At 47.6% G+C, this 14,645-nt stretch overlaps 1 protein-coding gene across 1 annotated transcript in view; it reads right to left on the reverse strand.

Annotated features, from left to right (window-relative positions):
- Positions 1–14,645, reverse strand: part of LOC135515092 (staphylococcal nuclease domain-containing protein 1-like) — a 335,980-nt gene that overhangs the window by 57,849 nt on the left and 263,486 nt on the right. The window lies entirely within an intron of this gene.

The following is a 14,645-nucleotide window of genomic DNA, read 5'->3' on the forward strand; positions in this document are numbered from 1 at the left end:
TATCCACAACACTTCACACAGGAGCAACAGATCAATAGACACCCCACCCAGACCAGCGAGACACCCTCCCAGACCTGCAGGACCCCCCCCTGGACCTACACATAGAGGACCCACGCCAAGAGGAATTACATCCAGACCACAGCACACCCAGACACATCCACACCCAACCAATCAACACCCCCTCACATCAACCATGCCCACACCCCATTTAGGTCCCCTCAAATCAGACCTATGCCACTCCTGCCCACCCCATGCACCCCACCACGCAAAGAGGGCCTCAACATGGAAGCCACACATACGCCCAGGTAGTGAGTGGGCAAACAGTCCCAGCCCCCACTCTCACACTCGCCCAAGCCAATGGCATGTACCAGATGCTCAGCAAGCTCTGCTCACACTTACTGGCCTGAGGCCAAACCACGACCAACAACATTGGACACTCTGGAACAAAAAGCCTTCACTATATCATCCTGGAATATCCAAGGCCTGAGGTCATCTGCCTTTGGCCTAAAGAGCAGAAACCCAGACTTCACCAAAGAAAACGGTAATACAGACATTGTCATCCTGCAAGAAACCTGGTATAGAGGAGACAGACCCACTGGTTGCCCTCTAGGTTACAGAGAGCTGGTAGTCCCATCCACCAAACTACCAGGTAGAGAGAGAGAGGGGTAGAGAGAGAGAGAGAGGTAGAGAGAGAGGTAGAGAGAGAGAGGTAGAGAGAGAGAGTAGGTAGAGAGAGTAGAGGGGGAGAGAGTAGAGAGAGAGAGGTAGAGAGAGACAGAGACAGGTTTTAACAGGCCTTTATTGCACCATGCAGAGCTTGGATGTGATGCATCCTCAACAGAATCAAAGAGCGCAACAAAGAAACACTGTTTCACCTCAATTAGAACTTCTTTCATCCACAAAAGAAAGACCTCGCTTAACTACTCCATATCACTCTCTTTCTCTCTGTTGATATCCCTCCATAACACTCTCTCTGGAGGGATATCAACAAAGAGAGAGAAAGAGATGGATGGATATCAACAAGGAGAGAAAGAGAGCAATATGGAGGGATACCAACAAAGAGAGAGTGATATGGAGGGATATCAACAAAGAGAGAGAGTGATATGGAGGGATATCAACAAAGAGAGAGAGTGATATGGAGGGATACCAACAGAGAGAAAGAGTGATATGGAGGGATATCAACAAAGAGAGAGAGAGAGTGATATGGAGGGATATCAACAAAGAGAGAGAGTGATATGGAGGGATATTAACAAAGAGAGAGAGTGATATGGAGGGATATCAACAAAGAGAGAGAGTGATATGGAGGGATACCAACAGAGAGAAAGAGTGATATGGAGGGATATCAACAAAGAGAGAGTGATATGGAGGGATATCAACAAAGAGAGAGAGTGATATGGAGGGATATTAACAAAGAGAGAGAGAGTGATATCAACAAAGAGAGGGAGTGATAGAGGGATACCAACAAAGAGAGAGAGTGATATGGAGGGATATCAACAGAGAGAAAGAGTGATATGGAGGGATATCAACAGAGAGAAAGGGCGATATGGAGGGATACCAACAGAGAGAAAGAGAGTGATATGGAGGGATACCAACAGAGAGAAAGAGTGATATGGAGGGATATCAACAGAGAGAAAGAGAGTGATATCAACAAAGAGAGAAAGAGAGCGATATGGAGGGATATCAACAAAGAGAGAGAGAGCGATATGGAGGGATATCCACAAAGAGAGAGACAGAGAGCGATATGGAGGGTGTTACGGATACAAGTATCCTGTGTGTGTGTTTCTTTTCTCTCCTTCTCCCCTCACAGGTGAAAATCATCACTCCCCAATCATCAATCAGAAGACACACCTCCTCCTGTTTCCTACCCAATCACTGTTCCTTTCCCTTTGTTTAAAAACCCTGTCAGTTGTTTGCTGTGGAGCTCAATCTCTCTGTAAATGCCATGTCTGTAGGTCTCTGTGTTTCACTCTCTTTATGTATTGACCTCTCTTTTGTTTGAGCACCTCCATATCATTTTGTCCTCACCTGTGAGTATTGTTTTTGGTTATGGTGTTTGTTTGCTGGTGGGAAAAGGGGGAACCAAGAAAAGTCGCCAATGGGCATACACTACCCGTAGGTAAACTTTGTTAACCTGTTGATGCTATTTCATTTTTGGATGAAAAACGTTCCCGTTTTAAACAAGATATTTTGTCACAAAAAGATGCTCGACTATGCATATAATTGCTACCGTTCGAAAGAAAACACTCTGACGTGTCCAGAAATACAAAGATCTTCTCTGTGCGTGCCCTATAACGTGAGCTTCAGGCAAAACCAAGATGAGATGGCATCCAGGAAATGACAAGGATTTTTGAGGCTCTGTTTTCCATCGTCTCCTTATATGGCTGTGAACGCGAGAGGAGTAAGTCTGCCCTTTCTGTCGTTTCCCCAAGGTGTCTGCAGCATTGTGACGTATTTGTAAGCAGATCATTGGAAGATTGACCATAAGAGACCACATTTACCACGTGTCCGCCCGGTGTCCTGCGCCGAAATTGGTGCGCAAAAGTCACCTGCCAGTATTTTTCCATACGATACAGAGAGTAAAGCAAGCATCCACGAACTGCATGTCAATGAAGAGATATGTGAAAAAACACCTTGAGGACTGATTCCAAACAACGTTTGCCATGTTTCGGTCGATATTATGTAGTTAATCCGGAAAAAGTTTTACGTTGTAGGTGACTGCATTTTCGGTTCGTTTCGGTAGCCAGACGCAATGTAGAAAACGGAACGATTTCTCCTACACACAGACGCTTTCAGGAAACACTGCGCATTTGGTATGTGACTGAGAGTCTCCTCATTGAAAACATCAGAAGCTCTTCAAAGGTAAATGATTTTATTTATTTGGTTATCTGGTTTTTGTGAAAATGTTGCGTGCTACTTGCTACACAAAATGCTATGCTAGCTTTGCATACTCTTACACAAATTAGTCAATTTCTATGGTTCAAAAGCATATTTTGAAAATCTGAGATGACAGTGTTGTTAAGAAAAGGCTAAGCTTGAGAGCAGACGCATTATTTTAATTTTATTTGCGATTTTCAGAAATCGTTAACGTTGCGTTATGCTAATGAGCCTGAGGCTTTAGTCACGATCCCGGATCCGGGATGGGGAGTTTCAAGAAGTTAAATACACTAGTTAGAACTGGGCGGACCACCCACTGTATTTTTTGGTTAGTTAGTTAGCTGTTGTTAAAGTAGGCTAGTCTAGCTTAGGGGTGTTTTTGAATACTTATTGTTTCTTTCCTTGGGTCCAGCTCAGCCCCTTTTCCTGCTCCCCCCCCATTACCGTGTGTTTTCCAATAAACCCTGAGTTTGACGGTAGATTTCAGTTGTCGTGGTTATTTTGTTCACACTTTTACTTTGTCACTATTATAAATTGCATGAGTTATGTTACGGGTCTCATTACCATCCCCCCCTAGACTGTCGGGCCAAAAGGGATTCGTAACAGAGGGATATCAACAAAGAGAGAGAGATATGGAGGGATATCAACAATGAGAGAGAGAAAGAGGGATATCAACAAAGAGAGAGAAAGAGAAATATGGAGGGATATCAAAAAAGAGAGAGAGATATGGAGGGATATCAACAAAGAGAGAGAGATGGAGGGATATCAACAAAGAGAGATATGGAGGGATATCAACAAAGAGAGAGACAGATACAGTGCCTTGCGAAAGTATTCAGCCCCCTTGAACTTTGCGACCTTTTGCCACATTTCAGGCTTCAAACATAAAGATATAAAACTGTATTTTTTTGTGAAGAATCAACAACAAGTGGGACACAATCATGAAGTGGAACGACATTTATTGGATATTTCAAACTTTTTTAACAAATCAAAAACTGAAAAATTGGGCGTGCAAAATTATTCAGCCCCCTTAAGTTAATACTTTGTAGCGCCACCTTTTGCTGCGATTACAGCTGTAAGTCGCTTGGGGTATGTCTCTATCAGTTTTGCACATCGAGAGACTGACATTTTTTCCCATTCCTCCTTGCAAAACAGCTCGAGCTCAGTGAGGTTGGATGGAGAGCATTTGTGAACAGCAGTTTTCAGTTCTTTCCACAGATTCTCGATTGGATTCAGGTCTGGACTTTGACTTGGCCACTCTAACACCTGGATATGTTTATTTTTGAACCATTCCATTGTAGATTTTGCATCATTGTCTTGTTGGAAGACAAATCTCCGTCCCAGTCTCAGGTCTTTTGCAGACTCCATCAGGTTTTCTTCCATAATGGTCCTGTATTTGGCTCCATCCACCTTCCCATCAATTTTAACCATCTTCCCTGTCCCTGCTGAAGAAAAGCCGGCCCAAACCATGATGCTGCCACCACCATGCTTGTCAGTGGATATGGTGTGTTCAGGGTGATGAGCTGTGTTGCTTTTACGCCAAACATAACGTTTTGCATTGTTGCCAAAAAGTTCAATTTTGGTTTCATCTGACCAGAGCACCTTCTTCGGTGTGTCTCCCAGGTGGCTTGTGGCAAACTTTGACAACACTTTTTATGGATATCTTTAAGAAATGGCTTTCTTCTTGCCACAATTCCATAAAGGCCAGATTTGTGCAATATACGACTGATTGTTGTCCTATGGACAGAGTCTCCCACCTCAGCTGTAGATCTCTGCAGTTCATCCAGAGTGATCATGGGCCTCTTGGCTGCATCTCTGATCAGTCTTCTCCTTGTATGAGCTGAAAGTTTAGAGGGACGGCCAGGTCTTGGTAGATTTGCAGTGGTCTGATACTCCTTCCATTTCAATATTATCGCTTGCACAGTGCTCCTTGGGATGTTTAAAGCTTGGGAAATCTTTTTGTATCCAAATCCGGCTTTAAACTTCTTCACAACAGTATCTCGGACCTGCCTGGTGTGTTCCTTGTTCTTCATGATGCTCTCTGCCCTTTTAACGGACCTCAGACTATCACAGTGCAGGTGCATTTATACGGAGACTTGATTACACACAGGTGGATTGTATTTATCATCATTAGTCATTTAGGTCAACATTGGATCATTCAGAGATCCTCACTGAAAGTAAAGGGGCTGAATAATTTTGCACGCCCAATTTTTCAGTTTTTGATTTGTTAAAAAAGTTTGAAATATCCAATAAATGTCGTTCCACTTCATGATTGTGTCCCACTTGTTGTTGATTCTTCACAAAAAAATACAGTTTTATATCTTTATGTTTGAAGCCTGAAATGTGGCAAAAGATCGCAAAGTTCAAGGGGGCCGAATACTTTCGCAAGGCACTGTATATGGAGGGATATCAACAAAGAGAGAGACAGATAAATGGAGGGATATCAACAAAGAGAGAGATATGGAGAGATATCAACAAAGAGAGAGATATGGAGGGATATCAACAAAGAGAGAGATATGGAGGGATATCAACAATGAGAGAGAAATAGAGAAATATGGAGGGATATCAACAAAGAGAGAGAGAGATGGAGGGATATCAACAAAGAGAGAGACAGATAAATGGAGGGATATCAACAAAGAGAGAGATATGGAGAGATATCAACAAAGAGAGAGATATGGAGGGATATCAACAAAGAGAGAGATATGGAGGGATATCAACAATGAGAGAGAAATAGAGAAATATGGAGGGATATCAACAAAGAGAGAGAGAGATGGAGGGATATCAACAAAGAGAGATATGGAGGGATATCAACAAAGAGAGATATGGAGGGATATCAACAAAGAGAGAGACAGAGATATCAACAAAGAGAGAGAGACAGAGAGAGAGAGGGATATCAACAAAGAGAGAGAGAGAGGGATATCAACAAAGAGAGAGAGAGAGAGAGGAGAGATATCAACAAAGAGAGAGAGAGAGAGATATGGAGGGATATCAACAAAGAGAGAAAGAGAGAGATATGGAGGGATATCAACAAAGAGAGAGAGATATGGAGGGATATCAACAAAGAGAGAGACAGAGAGGGAGATATGGAGGGATATCAACAAAGAGAGACAGAGAGAGAGATATGGAGGAATATCAACAAAGAGAGAAAGAGAGATCGAGGGATATAAACAAAGAGAGAGAAAGAGAGATATTGAGGGATATCAACAAAGAGAGAGAGATATATGGAGGGATATCAACAAAGAGAGAGAAAGAGAGATATGGAGGGATATCAACAAAGAAAGAGAGATATGGAGGAATATCAACAAAGAGAGAGAGATATGGAGGGATAGCAACAGAGAGAGAGATATGGAGGGATACCAACAGAGAGAGAGATATGGAGGGATATCAACAGAGAGAGAGAAATATGGAGGGTTACTGAGAAAGAGATGGAGAAAGGGAGAGCCAGTTTAACTGGGTCCTGGGGCCCCCCTGGGAGCATGTGGTTTTTGCCCGAGCACTACACAGCTGTTTCAAATGATCCCAACATGATGATAAGAAGGTTATCTGAATCAGCTGTGTAGTGCTTGGGCAAAAAACTAAATGTGCACCGACTTCGAGGACTAACTCACAATCCTCTCTCTGCAGAGCCCTGATATAATAGCTAGAGATAACCGCAAACTTCCTATCTGACGACAATAGCAGCAGTGTCAACACAAACTTCCACAAACCTCCTATCTGATAACAGAAGTGTCAAGACACTCAGGCAGTCAGTCTACTTTTGTCATTTTGCTCCAAAAACCAAGATGACGCAGCCACAAATAACTGTAGACCAAAAGATTGTGGAACCCCACCTCGATCCATTCCTTTTCATTTAGTTTCAATTGGAATGTTGGTTAAAAGGTGCATCTTCCAGGCACAGAGGGACACAGAGTACCATGGAAAACTCAGAGGAAGGCTGGGACACAGAGTACCATGGAAAACTCAGAGGAAGGCTGGGACACAGAGTACCTTGGAAAACTCAGAGGAAGGCTGGGACACAGAGTACCATGGAAAACTCAGAGGAAGGCTGGGACACAGAGTACCTTGGAAAACTCAGAGGAAGGCTGGGACACAGAGTACCATGGAAAACTCAGAGGAAGGCTGAGACACAGAGTACCATGGAAAACTCAGAGGAAGGCTGGGACACAGAGTACCTTGGAAAACTCAGAGGAAGGCTGAGACAGAGGAAGGCTGGGACACAGAATACCATGGAAGGCTGGGACACAGAGTACCATGGAAAACTCAGAGGAAGGCTGAGACAGAGGAAGGCTGGGACACAGAGTACCATGGAAAACTCAAGAGGAAGGCTGGGACAGAGGAAGGCTGAGACACAGATTACCATGGAAAACTCAAGAGGAAGGCTGGGACAGAGGAAGGCTGGGACACAGAGTACCATGGACAACTCAGAGGAAGGCTGGGACACAGAGTACCATGGACAACTCAGAGGAAGGCTGGGACAGAGGAAGGCTGGGACACAGAGTACCATGGAAAACTCAGAGGAAGGCTGGGACACAGAGTACCATGGACAACTCAGGAGGAAGGCTGAGACAGAGGAAGGCTGGGACAGAGGAAGGCTGGGACAGGGGAAGGCTGAGACACAGAGTACCATGGAAAACTCAAGAGGAAGGCTGGGACAGATGAAGGCTGAGACAGAGGAAGGCTGGGACACAGAGTACCATGGAAGGCTGGGACACAGAGTACCATGGAAAACTCAGAGGAAGGCTGAGTCAGAGGAAGGCTGAGTCAGAGGAAGGCTGAGACACAGAGTACCATGGAAAACTCAAGAGGAAGGCTGGGACAGATGAAGGCTGAGTCAGAGGAAGGCTGGGACACAGAGTACCATGGACAACTCAGAGGAAGGCTGGGACAGAGGAAGGCTGGGACACAGAGTACCATGGAAAACTCAGAGGAAGGCTGGGACACAGAGTACCATGGACAACTCAGGAGGAAGGCTGAGACAGAGGAAGGCTGGGACAGAGGAAGGCTGGGACAGGGGAAGGCTGAGACACAGAGTACCATGGAAAACTCAAGAGGAAGGCTGGGACAGATGAAGGCTGAGACAGAGGAAGGCTGGGACACAGAGTACCATGGAAGGCTGGGACACAGAGTACCATGGAAAACTCAGAGGAAGGCTGAGTCAGAGGAAGGCTGAGACACAGAGTACCATGGAAAACTCAAGAGGAAGGCTGGGACAGATGAAGGCTGAGACAGAGGAAGGCTGGGACACAGAGTACCATGGAAAACTCAAGAGGAAGGCTGGGACAGAGAAAGGCTGGAACAGAGGAAGGCTGGGACACAGATTACCATGGAAAACTCAAGAGGAAGGCTGGGACAGAGGAAGGCTGGGACAGAGAGTACCATGGAAAAACTCAAGAGGAAGGCTGGGACAGAGGAAGGCTGGGACACAGAGTACCATGGAAAACTCAAGAGGAAGGATGGGACAGAGGAAGGCTGGGACAGATGAAGGCTGAGACAGAGGAAGGCTGGGACAGATGAAGGCTGAGACAGGTGAAGGCTGAGACAGAGAGTACCATGGAAAACTCAGAGGAAGGCTGGGACACAGAGTACCATGGAACACTCAAGAGGAAGGCTGGGACAGAGGAAGGCTGGGACACAGAGTACCATGGAAAACTCAGAGGAAGGCTGGGACACAGAGTACCATGGAAAACTCAGAGGAAGGCTGGGACACAGAGTACCATGGAAAACTCAGAGGAAGGCTGAGACACAGAGTACCATGGAACACTCAAGAGGAAGGCTGGGACAGAGGAAGGCTGGGACAGAGGAAGGCTGGGACACAGAGTACCATGGAAAACTCAGAGGAAGGCTGGGACACAGAGTACCATGGAAAACTCAAGAGGAAGGCTGGGACAGAGGAAGGCTGGGACACAGAGTACCATGGAAAACTCAAGAGGAAGGCTGGGACAGAGGAAGGCTGGGACACAGAGTACCATGGAAAACTCAGAGGAAGGCTGGGACACAGAGTACCATGGAAAACTCAGAGGAAGGCTGGGACACAGAGTACCATGGAAAACTCAAGAGGAAGGCTGGGACAGAGGAAGGCTGGGACACAGAGTACCATGGAAAACTCAAGAGGAAGGCTGGGACAGAGGAAGGCTGGGACACAGAGTACCATGGAAAACTCAAGAGGAAGGCTGGGACAGAGGAAGGCGGGGACACATAGTACCATGGAAAACTCAAGAGGAAGGCTGGGACAGAGGAAGGCTGGGACAGAGGAAGGCTGGGACAGATGAAGGCTGGGACACAGAGTACCATGGAAAACTCAGAGGAAGGCTGGGACACAGAGTACCATGGAAAACTCAGAGGAAGGCTGGGACACAGAGTACCTTGGAAAACTCAGAGGAAGGCTGAGACAGAGGAAGGCTGGGACACAGAATACCATGGAAGGCTGGGACACAGAGTACCATGGAAAACTCAGAGGAAGGCTGAGACAGAGGAAGGCTGGGACACAGAGTACCATGGAAAACTCAAGAGGAAGGCTGGGACAGAGGAAGGCTGAGACACAGATTACCATGGAAAACTCAAGAGGAAGGCTGGGACAGAGGAAGGCTGGGACACAGAGTACCATGGACAACTCAGAGGAAGGCTGGGACAGAGGAAGGCTGGGACACAGAGTACCATGGAAAACTCAGAGGAAGGCTGGGACAGAGGAAGGCTGGGACAGAGGAAGGCTGGGACAGGGGAAGGCTGAGACACAGAGTACCATGGAAAACTCAAGAGGAAGGCTGGGACAGATGAAGGCTGAGACAGAGGAAGGCTGGGACACAGAGTACCATGGAAAACTCAGAGGAAGGCTGAGTCAGAGGAAGGCTGGGACACAGAGTACCATGGAAAACTCAGAGGAAGGCTGAGTCAGAGGAAGGCTGAGTCAGAGGAAGGCTGAGACACAGAGTACCATGGAAAACTCAAGAGGAAGGCTGGGACAGATGAAGGCTGAGACAGAGGAAGGCTGGGACACAGAGTACCATGGAAAACTCAAGAGGAAGGCTGGGACAGAGAAAGGCTGGAACAGAGGAAGGCTGGGACACAGATTACCATGGAAAACTCAAGAGGAAGGCTGGGACAGAGGAAGGCTGGGACAGAGAGTACCATGGAAAAACTCAAGAGGAAGGCTGGGACAGAGGAAGGCTGGGACACAGAGTACCATGGAAAACTCAAGAGGAAGGATGGGACAGAGGAAGGCTGGGACAGATGAAGGCTGAGACAGAGGAAGGCTGGGACAGATGAAGGCTGAGACAGGTGAAGGCTGAGACAGAGAGTACCATGGAAAACTCAGAGGAAGGCTGGGACACAGAGTACCATGGAAAACTCAGAGGAAGGCTGGGACACAGAGTACCATGGAAAACTCAGAGGAAGGCTGAGACACAGAGTACCATGGAACACTCAAGAGGAAGGCTGGGACAGAGGAAGGCTGGGACAGAGGAAGGCTGGGACACAGAGTACCATGGAAAACTCAGAGGAAGGCTGGGACACAGAGTACCATGGAAAACTCAGAGGAAGGCTGGGACACAGAGTACCATGGAAAACTCAAGAGGAAGGCTGGGACAGAGGAAGGCTGGGACACAGAGTACCATGGAAAACTCAAGAGGAAGGCTGGGACAGAGGAAGGCTGGGACACAGAGTACCATGGAAAACTCAGAGGAAGGCTGGGACACAGAGTACCATGGAAAACTCAAGAGGAAGGCTGGGACAGAGGAAGGCTGGGACACAGAGTACCATGGAAAACTCAAGAGGAAGGCTGGGACAGAGGAAGGCTGGGACACAGAGTACCATGGAAAACTCAAGAGGAAGGCTGGGACAGAGGAAGGCGGGGACACATAGTACCATGGAAAACTCAAGAGGAAGGCTGGGACAGAGGAAGGCTGGGACAGAGGAAGGCTGGGACAGAGGAAGGCTGGGACACAGAGTACCATGGAAAACTCAGAGGAAGGCTGGGACACAGAGTACCATGGAAAACTCAAGAGGAAGGCTGGGACACAGAGTAACATGGAAAACTCAGAGGAAGGCTGGGACACAGAGTACCATGGAAAACTCAAGAGGAAGGCTGGGACAGAGGGAGGCTTGGACAGAGGGAGAGAGAGAGAGGGAGAGTACAGTAAGAGAGAGGAGAGGGAAGACCTTGAGGGAATGACCTCTCTATGTTTCTCTCTCTCCACACACACATGCACACGCACGCACGCACACAATTTAGGTCACAGAATGAGTGTGTAGTAGAAACGTGAGTTTGGAGTGAGGTAGGTGGACGTGATGCCCCTTGAGGCAGACACACACACAAACAGACATGCTGGGCCTGTGGAATTAATATGGGACACCATTGGAGAGTAGAGGACATGTTTAAGCCTTAATGACCCCTGGTTTAATAGGTGAATGTTTGGACTGCCCACACAGAGGAAAGAAGACATAATATTAATGACAGGAAAAATGGGAGATTTATTTAAGCCATATAGTTCGATAGCACAGTAAATGTGGAAATTATGACCAAATACGATGTGTTCTATGGTTACATTCAAATGACCGGGCAGTAATTTCGGCCGGACGATTTGATTAGGATGGATGGACATGTTGAAGATATGAAGTTTGATATTATAATAGAATATTATTGAGGAGATTGAGCAAAATGAGACAGACAAGAGAGAGGAAAGAAATGCAAGTAGAGAACACAATAGAGAGAGGAAGAGAAAGCGACAGACAAGAGAGAGGAGAGCCAGAGAGATTAAAAACAGATGAAGAGGGAGAGAGGGAGAGAGCCCTCCATAGCAGCAGCTTCCCAGTTGTTGTGGGGGCTCCCAGCCAGCTCAGAGAGAATCACACTTTCAGCAACATGCCAGGACACATCACGTCTGCCATACTCAGCCCTGGGCGCCCACTATGAGGTCACAGGCACGACGCACATAAATGCACCGCACTGCACCATGGGTAATCTCCCATGGGGGGAGGATCGGCTGGATGGGCCACTTTGTGGCGGTGGTACGACACAGATGTGCAGAGATGCGCACACACACACACACACACACTGCTTTCGTCATCCAGAATATATAGAGAGAAAAGGCCTGCAGAGCCATTTCCCAGACTAACAGCTCAGATAGGGATTATATTACTGGGAATATGGTGCTCTGAAGACAGAAACAACAACGCCTCAACTACATAGGACATGATTGATGCCCTGCTTGATGGCTCTGTACGGCTAAAGTGATTTTGATTCTGGGAAAGTGATTCCTGTGAATCGCATTCAGCCACAGAGTTCGCCACAGTTGGCCATTAACTAGGCTGGTGCTGGATGCTAACCTGATAGAGCATCATCTGAGCCAGAGGAGAGACATAGGACCATCCTTCAAAAGACAAGATATAGTTCTTTCATGATGGCTACTTACCACTACACTTGTCATTGTCGAGCTGAAGTCAGCTCCAAATGCATGTGGACCCACACACACACACACACACAAACAGGGACACACACACAAACAGGGACACACACACAAACAGGGACACACACAAACAGGGACACACACAAACAGGGACACACACAAACAGGGACACACACAAACAGGGACACACACAAACAGGGACACACACATACAGGGACACACACACAAACAGGGACACACACACAAACAGGGACACACACACACACACACACAAACAGGGACACACACACAAACAGGGACACACACACAAACAGGGACACACACACAAACAGGGACACACACACAAACAGGGACACACACAAACAGGGACACACACAAACAGGGACACACACAAACAGGGACACACACATACAGGGACACACACATACAGGGACACACACACAAACAGGGACACACACACACAAACAGGGACACACACACAAACAGGGACACACACACAAACAGGGACACACACACAAACAGGGACACACACACAAACAGGGACACACACACAAACAGGGACACACACACGGACAGGGACACACACACAAACAGGGACAGGGACACACACACACGGACAGGGACACACACACACACACGGACAGGGACACACACACAAACAGGGACAGGGGGACACACACACACACACGGACAGGGACACACACACACGGACAGGGACACACACACACGGACAGGGACACACACACACAGACGGACAGGGACACACACACACAGACGGACAGGGACACACACACACAGACGGACAGGGACACACACACACAGACGGACAGGGACACACACACACACACGGACAGGGACACACACACACACGGACAGGGACACACACAAACAGGGATACACACAAACAGGGACACACACAAACAGGGACACACAAAAACAGGGACACACAAACAGACACACACACACACGGACACACACACGGACACACACACACACACACGGACACACACACACACACGGACAGACACACACACACACAGACAGACACACACACACACACACACGGACACACACGAACAGGGACAGACAAACACACGGACAGGGACAGACACACACACGAACAGGGACAGACACACACACGAACAGGGACAGACACACACGCGAACAGGGACAGACACACACGCGAACAGGGACAGACACACACGCGAACAGGGACAGACACACACGCGAACAGGGACAGACACACACGCGAACAGGGACAGACACACACGCGAACAGGGACACACACACACGCGAACTGGGACACACACGCGAACTGGGACACACACACACGCGAACAGGGACACACACACACACGCGAACTGGGACACACACACACGCGAACTGGGACACACACACGCGAACTGGGACACACACACGCGAACTGGGACACACACACACGTGAACTGGGACACACACACACGTGAACTGGGACACACACACACGTGAACTGGGACACACACACACGTGAACTGGGACACACACACACGTGAACTGGGACACACACACACGTGAACTGGGACACACACACACGTGAACTGGGACACACACACACGTGAACTGGGACACACACACGTGAACTGGGACACACACACGTGAACAGGGACACACACATGAACAGGGACACACACATGAACAGGGACACACACATGAACAGGGACACACACAGTCACCCACACATGAACAGGGACACACACAGTCACACACACATGAACAGGGACACACACACATGAACAGGGACACACACACATGAACAGGGACACACACAGTCACACACACATGGACACAAACACACAGGTAGGTACTCACGTAGAGAGGGATAGAGCTATAAAGGTACTCACGTAGAGAGGGATACAGGTATAAAGGTACTCACGTAGAGAGGGATAGAGCTATAAAGGTACTCACATAGAGAGGGATAGAGCTATAAAGGTACTCACGTAGAGAGGGATACAGGCATAAAGGTACTCACATAGAGAGGGATACAGGTATAAAGGTACTCACGTAGAGAGGGATACGGCTATAAAGGTACTCACGTAGAGAGGGATAGAGGTATAAAGGTACTCACGTAGGGAGGGATAGAGCCATAAAGGTACTCACGTAGAGAGGGTTACAGGTATAAAGGTACTCACGTAGAGAGGGATAGAGCTATCAAGGTACTCACGCAGAGAGGGATAGAGCTATAAAGGTACTCACAGAGAGGGATACAGGTATAAAGGTACTCATGTAGAGGGATACAGGTATAAAGGTACTCACGTAGAGAGGGATACAGCTATAAAGGTACTCACGTAGAGAGGGATAGAGCTATAAAGGTACTCACGTAGAGAGGGATAGAGC

The sequence above is a fragment of the Oncorhynchus masou genome, chromosome 26, assembly GCF_036934945.1.
Source record: "Oncorhynchus masou masou isolate Uvic2021 chromosome 26, UVic_Omas_1.1, whole genome shotgun sequence".
NCBI classification, from domain to species: domain Eukaryota; kingdom Metazoa; phylum Chordata; class Actinopteri; order Salmoniformes; family Salmonidae; genus Oncorhynchus; species Oncorhynchus masou.